Source organism: Mastacembelus armatus, chromosome 16, assembly GCF_900324485.2.
Source record: "Mastacembelus armatus chromosome 16, fMasArm1.2, whole genome shotgun sequence".
Lineage (NCBI taxonomy): Eukaryota > Metazoa > Chordata > Actinopteri > Synbranchiformes > Mastacembelidae > Mastacembelus > Mastacembelus armatus.
The window spans coordinates 1110661-1116350 of record NC_046648.1 but is presented as its reverse complement, the minus strand read 5'-3'; the positions used below and the strand labels follow the sequence as shown (position 1 = coordinate 1116350).

The window sequence follows — 5690 nt, the reverse complement described above, 5'->3', positions numbered from 1 at the left end:
AGATTTAAAACCGTGTTTTTCTTCATATTTTATTTCTTACCTTAAGTAGAAACTGGACAATATTTTAAGGGAACATTGAGGGGATGTTTTAACTCAGGAGTTAACATGAGACTGATGCACGGTAAGTCCATTCAAATGTCCAAATATGCTCATAAACTAATGCAATTTCTTTTAAATACATCACCATTCAGTGTTTAAGCATCTAGGAGTTTAAATGCCTCAAATCTGCATACACAGTTCTGTCGTCACTTTTTTTGTTTTTCTTACAAATGTTTTTCTTTAGCCAGTGTCTCATGTTTAATTCCATCAAACCGCCGCTTGGACTTTACTTATAAATGCCAAGTTCAACGCGTTTTTACGCAGTCCCGCAGGTGCCATTGATCAAACCAAACATTGAGCTGTGACTAGTAATTCGTGCTCTGCAATCAGGCTACTAAACTGTGGACACAGTCACTTAATCCGTGCTCTGATTGTCACAACTTGCAAAATCTCGCACAATCTGTGGATGTATCACTCGATACTGTTGTATTTTGTCCTTGGACTGGTGTTGCCACTGTTAAATACAACCTTATTTATCCTCATCATACACTCTGTGTCTCCGGAAAATATTGATGACACTGGGGATGTTACTCGGTGATTCTGTGGCGCTTCGTGAATAAATGGTTGCATGTTGTTTCTTCGTGTTCGCTTGATACCTGCGCTTTTTTGCCTTGCAGGGGGGATTATAGTTTGAGGCTTTTAGGGAGGCTCAGCCCCCAAGGAGAATGTTCCATTTATACAGGTCCCTATGCTCTCTCCCAGGGTGTAATGTTTTTAATACTTTGTATGATGCTAGATCGTATTGTCAGCTAAATGAACACTGGAGACGATTACTTGTTTACTCAACCATACTTGATCACACCGAAAAATCTCCTACAATCTCGTGAGACCTTCAGTAACAACACACATATATCAACCATTGTGATTCTAGTGAGACACCTAGTGGGTGGGATGTTACACAGGGGTCTGTGGGTCTGTCTGGTGACAATGGGAAGATTCTCTCCCCTTGTTTCCATCACTATCCTCCTCTATTCTTTGCGCTGTTAAGCAAACTTAACATCCAATCACAGTATCTATAATCTGTGATGATGTTATGTGTATGTCAAACCAAGATGAATCTTTGCGTCTCTTCCAAAAATGATCTATTTAATAGATTACCCCTTGAAAACATTGTATAGTGTCGCTCTAGAGTAAGCAATTCCTGATCCTATCCATCCTCGTCACTCCCAGAGAGAACCTCAACATCTTCAGCTCTGCTACCTCCAGCTCTGCCTCCTGTCTTTGTCTCAGTGCCACTGTCTCTAAACCAGACAACATTGCTGGTCTCACCACTGTCTTGTCCACCTTTCCTTTCATTCTTGCTGACACTCTTTTGTCACACATCACACCTGACACTTTCCTCCACCCGTTCCAACCTGCTTGCACACGTCTCTTCACTTCTTTTCCACACTCTCCGTTGCTCTGGACTGTTGACCCCAGGTACTTAAAATCCTCCACCTTCTCCCTCTCATTTACACACATGTACTCTGTTTTACTGCAGCTCAGCTTCATTCCTATAGGTCTAGTGACCTATTGTCTTCAGTTGTATTATGGAATTGTCCAGGGTGTTATGTCAATGCCATAACACACTTGGGTTGTGTATTTATTTTGGAGGCTGAGAGATTGTGTTCGCTGTGCAGGCTGTCTCACCACCCTGCCAACTGAACTGGGGGATTCTACCTTGTGTGATCTATCCATCCACCCCCTTATTCCTAACCAGGGTCCCAGGGATCAGCTGGAGCCTATCCCAACTCTCTTTGGGTGAAAGGCAGGGGTCCACCCTGGACAGGTCCCCAGTCCATCACAGGGCCACATAGAGACCAACAACCTCACACACTCACACTCACTCCTATGGGCAATTTAGAGTCATCAATCAACCTGACATACATGTTTTTGGACTGTGGGAGGAAACCAGAGTACCTGGAGAAAACCCACACAAGCACAGGAAGAACATGCAGACTCCACACAGAAAGGCCCCTGACGGGTTTCAAACCAGGAGCCTTGCTGCGAGGCAACAGTATGTCTGAACTACTGATCTGGAAATTAACTAACTAGTACTATCTTACCTAAACGTTATCTCCACAGGGTGTTAACCAGACTCCTCTCCACTGGCAAGGTAGTTTACATTGCTGAGTTATTCTAGTGAGGAGGGAATCATTAGTTCCTGATTTCATTAGTGAATTACATATAATTTCCTGTCACTTCTGTATGTTGCCATCAGGAATTAACAGTTACCCAAAATGAGAAAACATTGACTACATAATCAAATTAGGACATTTTATGTGCCAACTTTTTAACAAGGTTCGTGTCTGTTTCTTATTGACAGGTATAATGGATCGTGTGGTTTCGGTGGCATTCAGCTCCTGTACTCGGTGAGCTTCCTTTTTCTCTAAATGTGTTGCAGTTTTAAAAGTTTCCTGACCTGTGCATGTTGCTTCTCAGCTGCCTCGCCTTTCTATAGCTTTATTAAGTTCCTCCATACTAGCTGATGACTTTGTCCATCAGCATTCAGCAGGCAAATGTTTGGTAAGTGGTCACTAACGATACGTTACCTTTTTATTTGTCTTCTCTTTGAAGCTGCACAATTACATTTACACAGACCTTATTCTCCCCAGTAAATATGCTAACATTACTTGTGGCCTGTGTGTGAGGTAACGCCGATCCTGCTTCTGACTTGTCAGCAAATTGCATTCAGGAGAATCTTGGTCCTCGGCATTTAGGAAGAGTTTGGAAGGGTGGGCAAAATACTTGTGTGAGGACTATGGGAAGATTCTGGAAGTTAATAGATACTTCAAACACTGTCATTGAAAATTGGACCCTGCCAGCTTTTACAGGTTTTGCAACAGTGTCCTGTGTCTTCATGAAGGTCTCCGTCCTTCACTGTGTCACCCCCTTTCATAGTATACTGCTGCCTGCCTTTCCCTCGGGCTACAGGTTATACCTTGAAGATACTGCTGTGAATAAATGTAAAATGTGTTTCCTTATGTGTTTGTGATTTTTGTGTGAGTTTGATAGTAGGATGTCACTGAATTTTGTTGTTGGACCACTAGATGGTACTAATGCATCACTAGTCATCCATAACTTTTTGTGCTCTCTTGCCCTAAGTGACTGCTGTCTCTCTGTATCTGTATAGACTCGTCCAGTCTAGACCCAGAATAGAAATGCCTACAAACACTTTTAATTTTAAAAAAAATCAATGTAAATTAATATTGTATCTCTTTATTAAACATGTCCCAATATTGTTTATTGGCAGTTTCTTTTTAAATAAATTTTCTGGGCACCACAGTGGTTGAGTGGGTAGTCCTTTCTCACAGAAATATGGGTTCGGTTCAAACTCCGGTCAACCCTCTGTGGAATTGACCTCTGGTTGCAGTAGTTTTCTTGGGGTGCTCCGCAGTCCAAAGAGATCCAGGGTGTGTTTGTGGGTAAGCTTTGCTAAAAACAGGCTCTGGTATGCATGTAATCTTTGTCTGTAATACCATAGTTCTTGTTAAACTGGACTCGCACTACTAGGGCAGTGTGATCCCCTCTGACCCATTTTTGTCAACACGATATTTAACAAATACCTGGAGGAAATCTCATTTCTTCTGGCACCAACATCCACTTGGAGTCATGGATGAACTGAGCTGAATTTGTAGGTTGATGGTTCAAGTCACAGTCAGTGCATTCCATTGTTATTCTACAGTGTAATGGCAGTAATGACCACCTGAAGCATCCAGTTTGACACATCAATGAAATGATGTGTAGTTCCCCATCTACCACAGCCTATTGTAGAGACACTGAGACAAGTTATCAAATATAACATCACACTCTTCACTTCTTCTCCCTGGGTGAGGACCAGAACATGTTTTTATATTATGTTTTTGTTACGTGTAACACAATGAATAAGCTAAAGAATGAAAGGATAGTTGCATTTTACAATTTGAAAATTGCACAAAAATGATACTGAGATCAAGTCAGAGTTGAGTGACATTTGAAAAACCATGGTCAAGGTCCCCTTGACCCTCAGTCAAACGGTGTGGTCTCTGTGGAAAACTGATGTGAACATAAACTCAGACAGTCTGAGTGTCAAGGGTTATCTCTGACTTTCCTGATTGCTAATTGGTGTTCTCCACAGCAGTACTGTATGCATTTATAGCTCCACAATAAATTCTATTTTTTCTTTTCTAAGGAAACTAAACACCGCCTAATGCCTTTTAACCAAATGAATATCTACTAGTTTTTTTATTACTGTTTGAGATGATATGATCCAATGCAAACTTTTAAGGGCCAAGTTATATTTACTTTCTCTCTTATCAGAAATTTGCTTTGCAGAATACATGGTGTTTATTCATGTGTTACACGCAAAACAAACAGAAACACCCATTAGGGCCAACAACTGCCACTGCCAAAAGCTGTTTGGTTAAGGTTAGCGTGAGCAGTTTCATGAAATTATCCACCCATTTCGCAAGCTTTGCAAGAGTCACATCTTTGCTTACTTACACAAACTTGCCTAAAGAGCACTATGTAAACAATCCATTTAAAACGGTTTAATCTATAATTAATGCATGAAGTGTTTTTCATGCAATTTTGTTTATGATGTGCCGCCTTTCCTCCCAACTTTGTTCTGGAGCAGAGAGATGATACAGTATACACACTGAGAGAAATGTCTGAGGATTAAAGGCTGTAGGTATGAACATGAGTGTGAGTGTCTTTATCTATGCATAAACTCTGTAATGGAATGGCAGTCTGTCCAGAGTATATCTTGCCTCTTACCTAACATCAGCTGGCTACACCTGCCCTCCTGCAGCCTCATATAGCAGGCAAAAGTGCAGATGATAGAGCAGATATTACATGATGCACAATAGGCAGTGTGATTACCAATGTGTTTTTCTGCTGATAAATAACACACTAAGAGACAGCAAAACAAAAACAAAAAAGCAAAGAAATAAAGGTAAATAAGATTTTTGTAGCAGATGTCAGCATGTAACATATTTAACACTTGCATCTGCACATTGATTTCTATAGAGGTCATTTTTAAAAATGTATATTATTACTAGAAAAACCAGAATTTGGAAATCCATGTAATGAGATATCAATATGACACAAATAGTTTCTGTATTTTTGTATTTCTGAAACCCAGCCCTATTATCAAACAAGGTTGTTGGATATCTGCTTTGAGAGTATAGTTTAACTTATAAGTTACACAATATAATAAAATGGGCAATATTATTTAGTTACACCAGAATATACTGTCAAGGTGACTGGGCAAATAATGGAATTGACCTAATTCAATGGGGAATTATACAGCAAATCACACTGGAATTCCTGCTGATAAAAAGTATAAAACTGGGGCACACTGAAGAACCATAGAGTGTTAATGATGTGTCATTCAAATGCCATTGTCATTATTGTGTTATTTTACACTTAAGGGAAATAAAAGTATGTTTCTAGGGAAGGTTGTCCAGATTCATAGGTATTTTTAAGTGAATTACTGCAAATAAATGACACTGTGCATGTCACTGGGTGTGCAACAAAAGACAAAGATGATGCAGTATGTAAACACGCCTCAGGAGGAAAAACTCATTGCCAAGTTTTTCCTTAATTTATTTTAGAGGAAGTGTATTTTTTTT

At 40.0% G+C, this 5690-nt stretch overlaps 1 long non-coding RNA gene across 1 annotated transcript; it reads left to right on the top strand.

The window, feature by feature from the left end:
- On the top strand, positions 1-2931 carry LOC113122828 (uncharacterized). The gene is made up of 3 exons (XR_003294907.1): positions 1-121; positions 2405-2604; positions 2760-2931. It is a non-coding gene; the product is annotated as an uncharacterized LOC113122828 (long non-coding RNA).
- The last annotated feature ends 2759 nt before the right edge of the window (positions 2932-5690 follow it).